Source organism: Aythya marila (assembly GCF_965140915.1).
Source record: "Aythya marila genome assembly, chromosome: 7".
NCBI classification, from domain to species: Eukaryota; Metazoa; Chordata; class Aves; order Anseriformes; family Anatidae; genus Aythya; species Aythya marila.
In genome coordinates this window covers 21,587,627-21,605,827 of record NC_139048.1, presented here as the reverse complement: position 1 = coordinate 21,605,827, position 18,201 = coordinate 21,587,627, and the positions used below count along the sequence as shown (strand labels likewise).

General features: G+C 39.6%; 1 protein-coding gene across 4 annotated transcripts in view; it reads left to right on the top strand.

Annotated features, from left to right (window-relative positions):
* The window catches only part of NDST2 (N-deacetylase and N-sulfotransferase 2), a 130,974-nt gene that overhangs the window by 15,048 nt on the left and 97,725 nt on the right, over nucleotides 1-18,201 (top strand). For all 4 annotated transcript variants that reach the window (XM_082764946.1, XM_082764944.1, XM_082764945.1 and 1 more), the window contains exon 2: nucleotides 10,931-11,010. The gene's annotated coding sequence lies outside the window, so the exon portion shown is untranslated. The remainder of the gene's footprint in view (nucleotides 1-10,930; nucleotides 11,011-18,201) is intronic.

Below are 18,201 nucleotides of genomic sequence, written 5' to 3'. Positions count from 1 at the left end.
ACTGTGCCAAAAGTTATTTTTCAGGATCAAACAGAAAAATGGCATTTGCTGGAGGCCTTTTTGTAAAGTGTTCTGCCTTTTATCTCATCTGCATAGCATGCATCAATGGGAGGTGCCTGCTGTGTCTGTTCTCCCCCTTGACTCCTTAATTAGCAAGTAACTATTTTTAGTTATTTGTCAGTACTATTTCAGAGAGGTAAAAACAGGTGGGTTGAGCAGAACACAGATTGCGCTTTGTAGATAGTTAAACTGAATTCTCATCAATAAGAGGAGCGAAATAGGAAAACAGTACCTTATGTGCAGCACAGGTCTTTGTCCTTTCTTAGTACTTGTGGGTGGATCCCACGCTGTTGCCTTTTTTTTTCACAGGGCCTGCTAAAACCTTGGTTTTCCAAGTAGGCATCACTGCATCGTGTCACAGATTTACTGGGAGCCTGTGTGCAGTGGAAGGGGTAGCTGTAGCTGCAGTGTTTGTACCTCTGCTACTTCAGAGGGGGAACAAAGGGTTGGGAAAGTGGGACCATCTTCAGTTACAGCCTGTATTGAAAAGGAGGAACTCAGCAAATACCCATCATAATTAACTTCTTAGCATTAGGTAAACACTGTAAAACTCACCAAAATGCTGAGTGTTTCACTGATGTTTTGATATATGACCAATCTAAGTGTCTTCGGCTCATTCAGATTGAGTGCTTTTGGCCATAGCCCCTGGGTAATGTGCCAGAAGACCTTTTTTTTTTTAATATGTCCTGACAAAATGATGTCATTGATATTTGGTTGTTGCCAGCATCGAATGACTCAAAAACATTGCATGAGCTTCTGCCATTTCAGACACAGTGGTGATCTCATTGTCAGGCCTATCGGAGATATCCTTCAGTTTAATACTTTAACAACTGTTGAATCATCCAGAATTGTTCTAATAAATGGAGAGATTACTTGACGCAAGTGAAGCCCTTACTTCTAATGTCAGGGAAATAATACCAGATCTTCTTAGAGTATGTAGATATCTGTGTTTTCTAGTTGTCAATACAATAAAAAATAAAATGATATAAGAGTACCTCTGAAGATGGATAGCAGAATATTTAATCTATTTCAGGGCCACCTGTAATTGCAAGAGATGAATTACTGCCTATGCAAGGCTTCTTAATTGGCGAGAGGGTCATGCATTTCCTATCAAGGTTTTCAGATGATAGAGGGGAAGTCAGCAAGCACACTGACAGGGGTTTTGGCTTTAGCTTTGTCGGTAGTTCTGGCCAGGTCAGGACATAAAACACTCATGTCTGTGATAGGTATAAGGAAATTACTTGCTTAGCCCACACTAACAATTTGGGGTGGATGAAGAAATATCGGAACCTATAAGAGGGTTTTCAGTGTATTTCTTTCTTTCTGTCAGTCAGCTAAGTAACCTCTTCCAGTATTTTTTAGGCATTTTTGCCTGTTTTTTATATCTACATTTTTTATATATGCTGCTTTCTTAATTCTGTAAAACAACTTCATGAAAGCATTGGCTTCTGCAAGCTTCACATCCTGCATTTAGGAATGAGATTTGATGGCAAGTTCAGATGAGCAGTACCCCAGTAAAGGGCTGATTCCCATGGCTGTTCCAGCTGTTTCCGCCATCAAGGGAGGAGTCTCTCTCTAGTAAACTGCAGTTCCTGAAAAACAGTTTCTAACAACAAGGTGGTGTATTCAGATCATTACGTTGCTGATAAAATATTAGGCAGAAACATATTCTGCAGTGCAGGCAGGCTACTTAAAGTAAATGCAGGCTTCTGGTGGGGTTGAGGAATAATGTGGAATGTTCTAGAACCATCCTCAAGAACTGTGACAGAGCAGACCCAGTTATCTGCACCTTGTTCAGGCAGATGGTGGCACTTTTTTAACCTGCTCTCCAATCATGTTCTTTTTAAACAAAATCCAGTGTTATCTCATTTTGTACTAAAATTTATTTGCCGTTTTGTTTGTCTGAGCCCTTTGTCCTTGTTCAGGAAGTGAAGAGGGGCCAGAGGCCTGTGCCATGGCCTGTGCTCTGCCCTCACTTCATGAGTGTGCATCGTGCGAGGGCAGCTTTGCTGTGCGGTGCTGCTGGTGTGTAGACCCAAATGTAGAGATAATTTCAAAATAATCAGTATCTCTCTATCTCCTCCCAATGATCAGGTGCGTCTAGCTCTGTGCATTTTGTTGTTGAGGTGACAGATACTGGCCTCAGTGACAGGCATGGTCAGCCTGTGGTGTCACAGCTTATAAATAGCTCTACAAAACAAAGGTGTGCTCCAGGTTAGGGCTGAGCTGTGTGCTGGAATTATGCCTGTGGGCCAGGGCTGGTGTGGTAAGGGATGCTGGCCAGGAGCTGAGGGGCACTGGGGGCAATTTGTGATGCCAGGACTAGGACAGAGAGGTTGTCCTAGATCAGCGTCGTGCGTTGGCTTGCTGAGGGGGGAATGGGGGAGAAGAAAATGAAGATAGTGCACTGTAGCCAGTATCTTCTTTTTTTCTCATCAGTAAGTTCAGTCAGTGCATATTAATTAATTAACGAATAAGGTAATTTTTGCTACCTCCTTGGCTTGTATTATCTCAAAGTCTCAGTATATGGCACGTTAGATTTTTGCATATGTGCTGTTGGATGAATACAGTGCAAGCTAAGGGAAGAGAAGCCTTTTCACAAACCTGTCTGAATAGAATATATTCAGAAACCAAAGGCACCTTTGTGTAGCCATTGTGACTTGAGAATGGTGGTTTACTTTGTAATGTACTGGAGAGAAATAATTCTACTGAAGAGTTCCTATTTCTTTATAGAAACATAATATTCTGTCCTCTTTTAGCATATGGCCTTTGTGTACTGTGCTTTATTACCATCTATCTACTCTCATCCCTCCATTTCCCTTCTTATTCTGTCCTTTGTCCTCAAAGCTAAAAATAAAATTTATTTAATACTTATAAAACCAGCGATTCTGTTTCTGGTACTGGAGAAGAAATTTGTGGTTGGAATTGTTTCATCCAAGCCGAAATTTTGCCTGCAATTTCTTGTGTGCTGTAGTTGAAAGGATATTGGCTGTGCGTTAGTGCATATGTGGCTGGAAAGGATATGTGGAAGTGAGAGGCAGAAGCTGATATTTTCTTTCCCTGTGTTTTTTAAGACAGAAACTAAATATAGTGAGTGTTAAACAGATGGCTATGTTGTCTTGTAATAAATATTTGAAGAAAATTAAATTATGTCCTGCCTGTTTGCTGACGACAGTTTCAGCCCCCATAGTAACAGCAGTAATAATAATAGGAGGATTTACAGTGTATTTATTTTTTAATTCTCAAAGTGAGGTACCTAGGAAGGTCATGTAAGGAGATTTTTTTAATGTGGGAAAGATCAAGTGATACGCTTGAGGTCATCCAGCATGTCAGCGAGTCTCTTGAAAGAGAATGCAGGTCCTCTTGACTTCCAGACAATATTTCCATTTTAAACCGTGCTGACTTGCAAAATACTTATTTGAGCATTTCCTTCAGAACTTCATTGTTTGACTTTTTTTTTTTTTTCTTAATTTCCACCTCATTTTTTGTAAATGTTAACTCAGAGGTGATAATAAAAAATAGACGTACGTTCCTGTCCTGTGTACTTGAGCAACAGGCTTGCTATGAAAGCCTATACTGAATGCCCTCCTGGAGTTTTGTTGTGAAGAAGAAAAGGTGGTGGATGCCAGAGAGATGATGAAGACTCAGCTGAAATGAGAGATTTTATTTATACAGCTGAGGTTCATCTTGTGATATTAATAGAGTACAGGCGTTTCTTTTAGATAGATGGGGTGGATTTTGTATTTAGCTGAGGTCAGTGTACTACTCTTTCCAACACGAGCCAGCAAATCCTGTTGCCATTTAGCCGTTCACATACATTACCTTATCTTTACTGGGAGGACTCTTCTATTTTCTTCTGTAAGGCTTTCTGATGTTGCTAGATCAAAAGCTCTATGTGAGAGATAAAGGATGAAAGTGAGGACTGTAATATATCACTCAAAGGCGAGAAAATTTGACAGTGAAATGGATCCACGGCAACAGAGAAGTTAATCTGTCCCCTAGTCTATCCTCTTTTCTCAGGAGTCTGCAGAGGCGGTGGAAAAGCAAGTTGTGGAGTTTGTGTTCCAGTAACCCATTTCACACCAACTTTCAGTGAGGTTTCTCTGTTCAATGACTGGAAGTTGTTGTTTCACATGGCGTAGAGTGGAGTTGGTGCATATCACATGACTGTTTATGCAATGGGAGTAGTTTGCTTGCTTTATTGCATTAGAGTGTGTAATTGGGAATGTAACTGGCTTTTTTTCTTTTTTTTTTTTTCCCCTGTTGGTAGGGAGAGAGCAAGACCTGGGATTCTTCAGTGCCTCTGTAAAAATTTGTCATCTGTCCCAGCTTAAAGATATATTAATAGCATCCTGATCTCTTATATGCATGGTTGGTCCTGTTGCTTGGATACTAACATAAAGTGATTAGAAATCATTAATGTAAAAGGAACAAAAATAGGTCATAAAAGTACCCTGTTAGGTGTGCTTTGCCCACCGTGCACATCAGTACTTGGTTCTTTTGTTTGCTTGTTGCAGGTTGTGCTTTGCGGTAATGCTGCACAAGGCTTTTTACTAAACTGCAAGAATAATGCCCATGATATTTTCTGCCAGCTTTTGGGATTCTTTTGCGGATTCTTCCCAATTCTTTGAAATACATCCATATCCATTTTTCTCACATCATTTATACCCTTCCCAAATACGTTACCTTGTCTGTGTGTCTGATCAAAAGCTGTCTTGTCTTTTTAACTTCTTTCAATATGCAATTGTGGTTTTAGTTTCAATGCACTTTATTACTCTTTGTGGCAAATACATAACCACTTTGTCACATAAAGGAGTGTTAAACATCTCTACAAAAGTCCCTTGTTTTTTAACATCTCCCTGGGGTCTTGTAGTGCATTTGTTAGGGCTCTGAAGAGATGTCACTTTCTAACCTCGTTTCTGGTTCAGCTATTCTCTTTTCCATCATTTCATACAGTGTTTCTGATTTTCTTCATGAAAATATATGCTCACTTACCTCTTTTTCCATGCTTTTTTTCAAGCGTGGAAGAAAATATCTGACAGTTTTAGTGATTTTTTTCCAGTTAATCCTCTGTTTCTTAAAGTTTATTCACATGTAGAGGTGCTGTACTTTATTCCAAATGTGATTCCCCTCTTCCACCCAAACTGTTCTAGTAGCACTCCGTGATACTTTTGATTTAAGGGTCCAGTATCTAAAACAGTTTTTTAGTTTTCCTTACTTAACCAATTGCTAGCAGTTAGACTGCAGTAACTGAGTTCTGAATTTGTTTCAGTTATGGAATAAATCATTTGTTTAAACTGTATCTTTGTAGGCCTCTTGTATGAACTGACAAAGAAGGAAGAAGGAAAGCAGTGATGCAGGTTTCCTAAATTCACGATGGTAAAGAATGAATTCATGGATTTCAGGCACGTGGAAGTATTGCTTGCTCTTGGAGAATTGTTATGTGTTGTTTAGCACCAGTATTACTGCGAACGAGTGTTAAGCGTAGACATCTTACATCAGTGTGATTTGGTGATTAGGGAAAGGAATGTAGAAGGATTGTTTTGTGCTTAATATGCTGTAGCTGGGATTAGGAAATTTGACGTGGGTCCCTCGTTCTGCTTTTCACGTTAGCTTTGGTAATTTATTTCAATGCTGCTTTAGTTCTGTTCTTTTCAACTAGGATAAGACTTCTGTTCTAATGTGTGTCTCTGTTTCTTTAGAAAAGTATGTGGGACAGGGACTGTCTTCTGTTTGGTATACAGAAATCAGATTATATACACAGATACGGATGTGTGCCTGTGTATGTGTTTGGATAGATTTCATAATACATAGCAATCCTAATCTTGTCTGAAGCTTCTTGCTGTGTGCTGTAGTATAAATAGCAATGAGAATATAGCTGAAACAAAAATGATACAATGCTTTCTCAACAATCTGGTCATGAAATACAACTTCTTGTTTTAACTGTAGGTGGTGTTTTTAGGTCTTGGCATAAATACCGTATGATGGCTTTCTGAATTCATAGGTCAGTGCACAAATATATACAAGAAAAATTTATATCCATCATTTCATAACTTTATTTCTTTCATATTATAATTCTTATTGCTATACAACCCAGTCTCCTTTGTGCCTTATTTTGCATCACAAAATGCACTTAGGAGAAATAGAGAAATGGATAGGATGAGAATGTCAGACCCAGGCAGAGCAGTGATATATGTACAATACAGTGTTCTGTTTCCAGTGGTGCCTGATGGTCAGTTGTTTTGGGGGAAGTACTAAAATCTCCATTATGGACAATTATGTCATTAGGTGTGAGAGTTTCAGAAACACTTCAGAGATTTAAGCACATACATCCTGCTGAACAGCAAGGAGACTAAAAAAAAAAACAAGCACAACAAAACGGTGTAAATGCCTGTCTCCTTTGTGTCTGAAACTAAATTTATTTCTGTTTTCATATGTTTTACTAGCTCTTAAAAAAATATTGCTCTGATAATGGTTTACATAGATAGGCATGGCTGCTTCTCCTCTAATTCTGCCCTTCCATTTTAAATAACTTAACTTTTGATTTTACCGTGTGTGTTGTTATCGCTTAAAGTAAACAACTTGTTTAGTCAAGATTTATTATCTGCACAAATACTGAACAGAGAAGGCTAGCTAGCTAAGTTAGCAGGGTTGTGGAAAAGAAGCAGGTGGTGTAGAAGATCATACCTTGTACATGAGTCAACAATGCAAATAATGCATGTGAAGGAGCCCAGCGTTTGAGACACGTAATCTTTCTCTCTAGCGTGAACTGGTAAGATGTCAGCTGGAATGCTGCAGACGGATTTGCACACCATACTTAGGAAAGATCAGGACCAACTGGAAATAGCTCATGAGAAAGCAATTGCAATGAAAAGCTGACCTACAAGAAAAGAAAGAAAGAGACAGGATTGTTCAGGCTGGAGAAGGTAAATTAATTTAAAAACTTTAAAGTGTGCTGCAAAGAGAAGAACGGTTTTTCCTCTGTGTTCACACAGAGTAAAACCAGATGTGAAGGGCTTAAATTGCAGAATTTAGAGTAGACTTTAGGAAAAGCTTTCCAGCAGTGCAAGTAGTTAAGAAGTAGACTGGATTGACTAGGGACCTCCTGAAGTTCTGCCTTGGAAGACTTTAGCAGAGATAAAAGGTGCATGTGTCAGGAATGCTTTAGTTGTCACTGATCTTACCAGAAAGAATTTCCTTCCAAGCCTGTTCTGTGTGATTTTAAGGGTACCAAAATTGTTTCTGTAGTGTTCCTTGGTTTTAAGCATATTCTTTGCCCTGATCATTTTCTTGAGGATTTCTCTCTCTGCTAAATACATTTTCAGCCACGGTGGACTGAAACACATTGAAGGTGGAAGCATGTTAAGAAAGTATATGTTAAAGAATGCTACTATAAATAATGTCAATATATTTTTTAAATGCCTTGTTTACTTTTTTTTTTTTTTTTGCCATACTGACCAAATGACTGATGTGACATAAATTCTTATATGCTTACTAATAAAGCTCATAATCAGAAGACCTCTCTTTTTTTTTTTTTTTTTTCCTTATTTCCTTCTCATGCTCTTCGTTGCTCTGGGTGCGAAGTGCCCAAGGGCTCTCTCTGTGTTAGAATCTTCTGTGCATTTAATCATCCTCACTGAAAGTTGTATTCAGTTGAAATTTTATGTTTGCTTCCTCTTGCAAATATTTAATAACAAACCAAGAAAATCGATGCTAATGTTTGAGAGCTCCCCAAATACCCTTCTTCCACGCTCAAAACTCATCGGTGATTCTCGTTTTGTTTCTTTTTGCCAGCTTCCCGCTTGTGACAGTACTTTGTTCTCCTTGCCTGCACAGTGACTTGAGTAGCCCTTTGTGAAGGACTTCACAAAATCTTTTGAGAAAGTTCCAATAAACAATGTGTTCTTGTATTCCTTTGCTCCACAGGTTTTTTCTTCCTAATCCTTGAAAGAATTCAGCTCCTTAACAGATCTACCTTGTGTTCAATTCATCTTGTCCCTGCATCCATGCTAAAATCTTCAGTGTTCACGTGCTCCAAGTGATTCGTCTTCCCTTTGTTCTTGAAAAGCCCTGGGGTTTTTGCAGGCTTCCCAATTTACAGTCTTTCAGTTTTATGTTCCTGTACCGAGGTGTTGCTGACAAATGGAAATACAACGCCAATATACAGTGGGCATTTTTCATTGGCATGGCTTCATGCACAGTCCCACTTTTTTCCAGCCCCTGCACAGTTGCGTGCATAGTGAGTGCCATTAGAAGCAGGCAGATTCACAATGAATTGAGTCTAAAAATGAAAAGTGGCTCAGTCATCACAGCGTATAGCTTCACAGGGCAGTGGTGGCTGGACAAAAGCAGTGTGCGTCTGGTTAATGTGTGGGAAAGGAAGGGGAAGGAAGATAAACGCCTTGTTTTGACAGTGCTGTTGGTTTAACTGTGTATCATACATAGCTTAAGATATGTCGGATTGTCTGGTTTGGTCTTGTCTTATTAAATTAGATAAGTTAAGCTGAGAGTAGGAAATTCTCAACAGGGAATCGCAGAAATGTAAACACATTACCAGCAGCACTGAAAATCATGGTTAGCCACGTGGAGACCCTGTCTTACTGTAACTTACTGAGAAATGTATGTTTTTTAGAACGTTATTGCAGGCTAATTATTTTTCCTAACTTCTGATGCTGAGTTGGAAGTGAATCAAATGTAGGTGAAGAAAGGACGCAACATCCAAGCACAAGAGATGTTAAAAATAGGGAAGGAGTATAAAAATCAGATATTTTCCATTTGTAGGGAGCTAATGGAGAGAATACAGTCAAAAATGTTAACCTGAAGTCTGTTTCGGGGGAGACTGAAGCTAGAAAAACACTAGTGTGCTTTGGGGTGGGTGGCTGTGCAGCAGATAAGTCAGTTTGCAGGTGCATTGTGACAGCAAGTATCAAATTAATATGATTTTGGGTTATACAAATTAAAGAGGAGTTCCCTTCTTTAACAAGTTTGAGAGTTAATTTGCCAAGACTGCAGGCCCCAAAATCTTGTTTCTAGACAGATGTAAACCAATTGAAGAGAGCTGAGGGAAAAATGACAAATGACTGCAGACTGAGGGACTGATGGGCGAATGTGCTTGCCTTGCCTATGTGATAACTAGAAGTGCTGTTTTGAGGAGTGATAACAGTCTACGAATGTAGGGAGGCACATGTTTGTCTGATAACAGTCTACGAATATTTGAGAGGCACATACTTGAAAGGTGAATACTAATTAATTTAATAAGGTAAGAAGGGATATAACTAGGAACAAGGGAATGAGATTATAAAATATATTAAAGTATGGCCTAGTCTCCTCAAAGGAAAGGGTGGAAGAACATATATTATACAAACTGGTAGAAAATTTCAGAAAATAATCTAACATCAAAGAGTCAGCTTTCAGATGAAAATAGATTGGATAATTTAGTAAGGCTCTTTCACCCATTTAGTTTCTGTTTGCTTTTGAGGTATTAAGGAAAGTTGGCAGCCTTTCTTAACTCTGTATTTTTGCATCCCTAATGCTTCCTGCTGATTCCTATCTGCGTTATTGCATACCAATGCTCGATGGTGCCTTTCTTTAGAAAATAGGTTTAAAAAAGGAGCATTAGTGCAAACAATGTAAAAAGATGAAAGGGGAGGAGAAAGGTGAATAAGATTTGTGAGTGACTTTGAACAGCATTATGTTGCTGCACGCTGCCTAGAAGCTGCGGTTGGAAATGAATAGGAGCTAACTAATATTCAGATATGGAGGTCTGGTTGCACTGTTTTGTTTCTGATTTCATCTCGGTAAATGGTGGGGATGGAGCTCCCAGAGTGTGAGTTACTATTTGTGTTAACATTCAGCCAGCCTGCAAGGGAAGGGATGGTAAGATCAGGAGTAAACCTTTTTAGCAGCAGAGAATTTTTCCTTAATGAACCAAACTGTGTATTAAATTGCAGCCAGAAAGTCAGTTTGACTGCATCTGAGAGAATGGAGAGCTGCCCTAAACTTCTGGTTTGGTTTGTGCCAAATTGGCCATGAAACTGAAAACCTTGTGCGGTGCCAGTCGCTTCTTTTCCGGATGGGCTGTCAGGTGCCTGGTCAGCTCTGGTGTGCTGAAATGGAGGTGATGAGGAGTCACCCCATGAAGCAGCAGCCCACGTCGCTGGCTCGTGAGAGGAAATACGTGGCTGTGCTTGGCATATGCTGGCTGACTCCTGTTGGCTGGGAAGCAGCCCTGGAATTAATGTGAGGAGATTATGTAAAGAATTTGGGAAGTGTACCAGTTTGGGGGGTTTTCCTTTATAAAGCGTAGAAATGGAACCTTAGTTTTCAAACAGAGCTAAGACAAAGCTAATTTATGATGCTCCATTGCATTTCGGTACGTGGTCTCTACATGGATCTGTACAAGGTTTTAAGCTGCTGTCTGAGCTCCAATATATAGAGGGCTTAATCTAAGGGGGTGTTTTATCTCTTCCATTATGAGGAAAAGTCTTCACGTGAAATTTAAAGCCAGGTTCTGAGTGCCGTAATGTGTACCAGTGTGGAAGTTGTAACTCTGACTGGTGAACTGTCAACTCTTAAACAAGCCAGGAGGTTCTTACCGTATTCCTTCCCTTCCTACTTTACATTTTACATAATTTGGGATCACTTTCGGTGACTAAGAAATACAGTCGTTACTTCTACTTGCTGGGTTTTAAGGAGGCACAATAATGTGCACAACCGTCTCATTGAATGATACAAGTTTAGAACAAAATATGATGATTTGTTCAATGCGTGTGCAATGATCTTTATACTCATATAAAGTAATCTTTGATCTTTCTTTTCCATCTATCTCCGATCCAGACTCATTTTGCTCTTTTTTTTTTTTTTTCCCCAGCTGGAGGGTGCAATTGTGAGCCAGGCATTGTTGGCTTTTGCTCTGTATGCTGGCTTCTGAACAAAGGTGCTGCTGAAAGGGTGAGTATTTAACTTACATCCTCTTTGATGTAGATTTATGTTCCTAGGAACTGATAAATTTAAACTCACCAAACCTGTCACCTTGAAGTGTATCTAGGTTTGCAGTGGAGAGAATCTAATCTACCAGCTCATAAAGCTTTGAGCATCAGCCATCAAAGCAGTGTTAAATTCTGGTTTAGTGTAAATTGTGTGGCATTCTGCAGCACCACAGACCAGAGAAGCTGAAAGGCGAGCATCTCTGGCCTCTGAATTCACAGATCAGCATTTACAGCAACAGAAATCTCAAAGACCATGAAAATAAACAGTAATGCAAATATGATTCCTACTGAGTGACCAATATGGAAAAGGATGGCTATGAGGGGTGCTTGACTACCCATTTGATACATAGTTGTATGAATTCTACATCAGATCTGACATCTAACACATCAGTTGTCTTCTGAAACTGACTGAGGTACCCAAGCATTAGTTGAAAGAAAATGAAAAAGAAAACAGGCTTTTATCAACTAGAAAAGGCTACTTGTGAGATGGGGGATAAGTTTAATGCTGTTGCACTGCCAAGACAGAGAAGGAACTGTTAGTAATTCAGCAGGAATTTCTAGAAATATATCCCTTGAGTCAGTGAAGTACTGAGTGTGCCAGACATGTGAAGGTGCAGCGTGGGGGTGAGGATGTCATTTTACAAGTGTTTTCAATTGGCAGTGTATAGATTAAAACAACAGAGGATTAGCACAGAAGGGAGCTTTTGAAAACATCTCGGAGCTTTATGGTTGTGAAATAGTGTTTGTAGATTTTATAGATTAATATCTACACACAAACAAAACTGTGTATATAGAACGGTATTAGTACCTTAAGGAAGGGTAGATGAAAGTAAATATGTGATGCCATAAAGTCTGTATTGGTCTGTTTTTCATATGACTGCATTAACCATAAGAAATGAGGATGTATAATGTTTGAAGTTCATTCTTCAAGAGCATCCATAAAACTTTATGCTGTTAGGTATTATGTGTGTATTGGTCTTCTGCAGACAATTTTCTTCATTCATGCTCTTTATTTAAAAACATGGGTGTTATCTACTTGTACCCATAAAAGCGCCCTGCATTAGAGTCATTAGCTTAATATTTTAGGGTCTGAAGAGAGTCATGGGTAAAACATTCTAGAAACTTGCAACTAGTAGACTAAAGAGGCTTTTTATATACAATAAAGTATATAAAGTAAATATCTTGACTTTATGAAGAAAAATATCTGAGAATGTTCAAGATTAAAAGCAAATATTGTATATTCCATTAGAAAGCTGGACTCTCGGACTTGAAACTTGCATTTCTAGTTCTTGAACATACTGAGGTAGATTGAAATTTGGTCTGTTACTGGTATTATTTCCCGTAGTAAAGCTTTTAATAGAGATGTTTAAAGTCTAAAAGGTATTCTTTTTTTTTTTTTTTCCCTTTTTTCTTTTACTTTGCTCATTTCAAAAAAAAAAAAAAAAAAGCCTAATAAGTTTCAGGGCACACCTTTGAAATCTTGAAAGGCAAGGGAAGATTCTCATCCTGTTTTCGTGCATAGATAAGTATGCCAGGTGGAGCAAAGTGTTGTTCTGTGATTCCTTTATAACAGCTATCAGAGAAGCCCTCCTGACTAAGGAGACTCAGAGTCTCTTAACAGAAGGACACTAAAATAAGTAGTACACTGCATAAAACTCACCGCTAGTTCTGTGTGTCAGAAGGCTGTCCCTGGCTGACATTTGGCACAACGATATCGATTGCAGTTGCCAGTTGTGCTCAGCATGTTTCTGCTGTCAGGAAGCGGTGAAGAGCAATCATGAGGAATATCACATGCAGAAGGATTTGCATACAAGCAAGACATGAACTTAATAGCAGGAGATGGCAGGTAGATGTGAGGAGGTAGATGTGAGGCCTAGAAGAAGTTGTAGATATGAGGTTGTAATTTTATTAACTACTCACAAGGAATAATTCTCTGTACCTGGGGGGTTGTTGAGAATAATCATTTCCAGCAAGGTCTATTTCAGCAATTCCTGTGGTACTTTTGAGGCTAAGTATCTTTGGTGTTTTTATGTTTAGCAGCTAAATCACGCAAGACTCAATGGTATGACTGAGTTGGAGGTTACGTGTTTTTTCCCTAAAGCTTGCTGTTGCATACAAGGCCCTAAAACCAAGCAAAGCTTATATGTTGAAAAGTGTTAGGCCAGTTATTAAGGATACTTCTGTTTTTGTTGTCCTCTAAAAAGGAATGGATTCCTAAGGAGAGTAAAGGAATACACACAAAAACTCAATCAGAAAACAAAAAACAACAAACAAACAAAAAAATATACCCATCTTCTTTGTTTCCAAATGCTCTTTTATAAAGATAGAGTTTTGGTGATCTGAATCAAGGTGCTGTTTTCCTCTTGTCACTTCTTTCATCCTTTTGAATGATGTACTGTATGCATTCTGTGATATTCGTGTACTTGGCTAAGCTGTGGAGATGCAGTAGGTTCACATGGCTAACGAGAGCAGTATACAATGCAAAAGTGGGATCTGTTCATCAAGCAGCCTATTTAGCGAAACCCATTTCAGATCTGGGGTGCATTTTTTAGTGTGAGGACAGGCAGGAAATAAAATGAGAGTTTGAGGCCTTTCAAGAACAGGCATAGTGCAGGCTTTCCTTAATCCTGATGAGGCCAGAGGTATAGAACATTTCTTCATTTGGAAAAAAATGTTGGATTCAGCAGTGTAGTTTTAGGTATTGAAAGGAGCTGATGGTTCATCCCTGATGCTCTGTAGTATCTGTTTCTTTGTGCTCTGATTTGTGATGGAGGAAGGCTTGAACGCTGCCTTTGATGCATGTGGAAAGTGTAGAGGGATCTTTGGACTCCGTACGTTAACGCATTACCTGCTGCTCTTTGTTTTGTGTACCCAGAGAACTGATGGTTTGGAGGTGGCTGTAAGAGCACGTACTGCAGGAAAGCTGTCTCAGCCTCCTTTTCAGATCATCACCCAAACCAGAAGCTCAGGCTTTCTGAACCAGAAGTTCAGAGCTCTGTTTTAGAAATGAGGGGTTTGAACATAAAGTGCTTTTCTGAGGAGCTGTAGGCACACAGGGCTGAATTATCAGTAACTGCCTGCAGCAGGCTCTTTCTGTTGAGGGATTTTTTAAAGTAGACTGTAGCAGCATCGTTGCGATTCCTTTCCGATTTGCTGGCTTTTGTGGACTAGAGTACATGGGGGTGGATATTGCACTGAATTTGGTGAGTCTCCAAAGCTGGTAGGATTGTTCCCAGCTGTCAGTGACTCACAGTAGCCGAGTTGCCTTCTCAGAGTTCAAGTTAATGGAATTTGCTGTTCAGTTCCCCTTGAATTGGCTGGCAGAAATGGAATTTCCCGTGAACTAGGAAAGGCAGGAGAAATTCTTCAAAGTACAAGCTTTGAATTTGTGTAGCATCTGAAAAATTGCTGAGAGGTGCAGTCCTTCCTCATCTGGATGAGAGTAGCTCCTTGCCAACAATCTTGCTTTCAGGCGTTTCATTTTGTTCTGTCTAAATTCCTACACTGTGCTTTTTGCTGAACATACCCAGTTTCCAGAGGTGTGTTAAAAATGTGATAAAGGCGTGTTACATGATTGTTGTCCTATTTCTTCTCCACATGGATGGCAAACTTCATCTGGGTTTAGAGGTTGTATTCTGTCAGCAGGATAACTACTTAGTTTGCTATGTCAAAGAAAAGGGGTACAAATAGCACTGAGGGAATTAATTTGCGGAATTAATGTATTATTTACTGAGCAGTTCAGCTCATTTTTACTAGGCGGGTAATCTGTACCTTTCACGTTAATACGGAGGGATATCTGAAGTATCTGGGGAATACCATGAAGAATGGGGACCTGGGTTCACATGTTGATTTTGCCTGTTCTGGTAGTGTGTGATTGCTCCAGGGAGCCTGCTGGGCTCTGGGAGAGCTGCATTCGGTTGTAGGCAGTGTTCAGTGTGGCCTCTTGAACAGTGAAGAATCAGTAGGATGGTTTGGATTTCGTTTATTTTCTTTAAAGAAAGCTGTTATGTGACTGAAAATCACTCATTTGCCAAAAGAAATAAATCTTCTGAAGCTTATTTGCCTTGCTGGTGCTCTGTTTTAGAGTATCAGAACGTTTGGAGCAAGTTCAGACTATTGCTGGTAATGAGTCAGTATCTGACTAGCCCACATTTGTGGCTTGGTTATACTGCGTGCAGGGCCTTGTTTCCTCCTTTTTGGCTGTGATTTGTACCTGTGAACCTTGGGAATGTGTATGAAAAGTATTTCAGTTTGCAATGCCATGTGAAAAGCATAGAAAATAGAGTGTTTTCTACCCCATGTTTCAGCTTTTCAATTTTCATTAATCTATTAGGGTGAAAGTCCAAGACAGAGTAAGAAGATGACATTTAGTTCGCTAATCAGATAATCAAAGAGGGAAGAGGTAACGGACACAAATTTATTTTCTGGATATGCGAAGGAAGAATATTCTGGGAAGATTAAATGTGTATCTGCTTCAGCCTGTATGTACATTTTTCCATTAGACAGCACTACATCACTGCAAAGACTAGCGATGACCTCTTGCTTCTTTTTGGTTCTATATTTGCTTCCTTCATATGCCCTTCTGTAAGCAAGAGCTGCAAAATTTTTTGTCGTCTTCAACTGAGTCACACCAATACTGGTTTGCCGTGATGATAATTGCTTGTGAAACTGCTCTGTGCTGTGCTATCAGTCTCTTACCCCAGTCTGCCTGGTTTCTTCAGCCTTTAGTGCCCACTGGTCAACTCGTGCAGCCAAGGCAGGGACTTCAGATGTGTTTGGGTACATGTCCAAATATTGCTTTAGATGATTAACTGTGGCAATGCTTCTAGTCACACTAAGAAAGCAACATTTCTGACTGCTTACGTACGTGATGCATCAGGTTTCGGGGACTTTATCGAGGGACTTCATTTTCCCTGCCCTAAGTATTTCTGCTGAGGTGGGAAGCTGATAAGATAACCTTGGCCCCAGCTGACTAGGTCTTCCCTTCATAAATTGGATAAGTTTTAGTATTCATTTTTTTCTAAGATCTTTCCTGTTAAGAGGATCTTTGAAAGTTATATCCAAGTAATGAGATTGAAAGTAACCAATCTCGGGGCTATAGGGGATGACATTTATTGTGACATAATGATCCTTCTGGGGTCCTTTTCTCCATCAATACAAAGTACCCATCTCAGAGTCTGGTAAATCAGCTTTCAGTTTTTGATAAATCTGCCATCACAAGACAATGTTTTCACTTGAAACAGCCGTTCTACCTTGCACTTTGTTTTCTGAATGCTTGTGGAGGGTGGGAGAACTTCAGTGCATTGACTGCTGAAGACCTCTTTTCCCAGGTGCATTGGGAAAGGTGAAATTAAAATGTTAAAGATAGGAAGTCAATATGTAGTAAGCTAAGGTATCTTAAATCATGCTCTGGGCTTCTTATTCAGAGATAATTTCACCTGGATTTGCTGTTCTTTAAGCTTCCTTTCCAAGTGCTCTGTAATAACCCCCAAATGAAAGCTCCCTCTGTGTACATGAAGGAGTTTTGCTAACGATCTCTCCTATTGATCTCAGTGGTATGATTGATCCAGCAGTAGTCATACAGTAAATGCAGAAGCTTGTAGTGTTTATCACTTAGATTTTCTCAACTCGATGTTGTGGCACTGACTTTGATACTGTTCAGAGTCCTAAGAGCAGTTTTTACTAGAGGTCACGCTGTAATTAACATCAAACTGATTAGAGTAGCCTATTATAATTGGTCTGAGAGTTGTACTATAGTCCCTTGAAGTACACAACAGGTCATAATACTGAAAATACTGCGTTGATACCATCCTGTTACCTGCACTTCAAAGTGCAGTTCTCCACTCTCTTTTAAGGCAATGAAGAGGCTGCAAGAGGGACAGAGGTACCCACACAAACAGCAAGTAGCACGGTGACACACAAATACAATTCCAAGTTTAAAAGTTTGAAACTTCCTACAGTATGTGACAAAGGTGAAATGATATATTTTGGAATTAGTGAATGTTTCAGCACAGGTAGTTTAAAACCTCCTTTTTTACATTTCTTCATCCACACAAGAACAAAGTTACTCAGAAGAGCCGAAGAGAAGCAAACCTGAACTGCAGACAGGCGGTGCTTTTTGTTATGCCCTGATTTGTCTGGGGAATTCATGGCCATGCTTGTTCTTAATTCTGAGGTGCAGATAGCAATCAGTGGGACTGGGCATGCATGACTGATGGAAAGGAAAAGAGAAAAAAAAAAAAGGGAAAACAAGAACTAGATGGAAGAGGATAAGAGCTCATACAGTACAATGTGTCCGTCAGTTTCTAAATACTGATTATGTCCATGAATATTTTAATTTAGGATTTCTTGAAACTTTTCAACCAGAAGGGAGTGGCTTACTCTCAAACTGCCCAATATTTGAGCAAGATAAACTCCTGCTCTGACTTATTGTCTTCTGTACTACCATAAAGTCTCCTGATATTTTGAACTAATGCAATCATTAACTACCAGGGAAACAATGCATTGAAATTCTGTTTCTAGAAGATGCTTCTGGGTGGAGGGGGAGCTCCCACAGAAGACTGTGGTTAATTCAGTCTACCTTGTTCTCTGTTCTGTGTTTCCTCTCAGTCCTGTAATTCATAACTTTTGTTCTTCCTGACCATACTGATGGTGCAGAATTCCTTCGGTCATTCTCTCCTTCCCGTTCCCTTCTGGATTCATCCCAGCTGACTGCTGCAGTCTAATAGAGGAAATCTCAGCCAAACTGTGTAATCTCATGTTTTGGAAATTGAAAATCAAAAGCATATGTTTCAAGTGACAAAAGGAGTAATTCCATCTTACAGTACCTGAGCTGCTGCTCAAGTGGCCGGTTCTGTGACAAAAAGAAAGTCATCTGACAAGTTTTTAACAGTCAGGAAAATATTATCCAGTCAAAAAATCATTTTTAGGTTGAGAATGCTGTAGACTATTTCTTTTACTGAGCCACTTGGGAGTATCTGAATGTAAGGGAGCAGCAGTTTGCTGTGTGTGTCCATAGTGCTCACGGCAGGGGGTGTGCAGAAGTTCTTCAGCCAAGCCCTAAAGGCAGCGAGCAATCTTCAGGATCACCCGTCCACCACTGACTAGTTGGCAGCCTGTATCCTCTACCTGAGATGGCACCTGGTGCTTACCA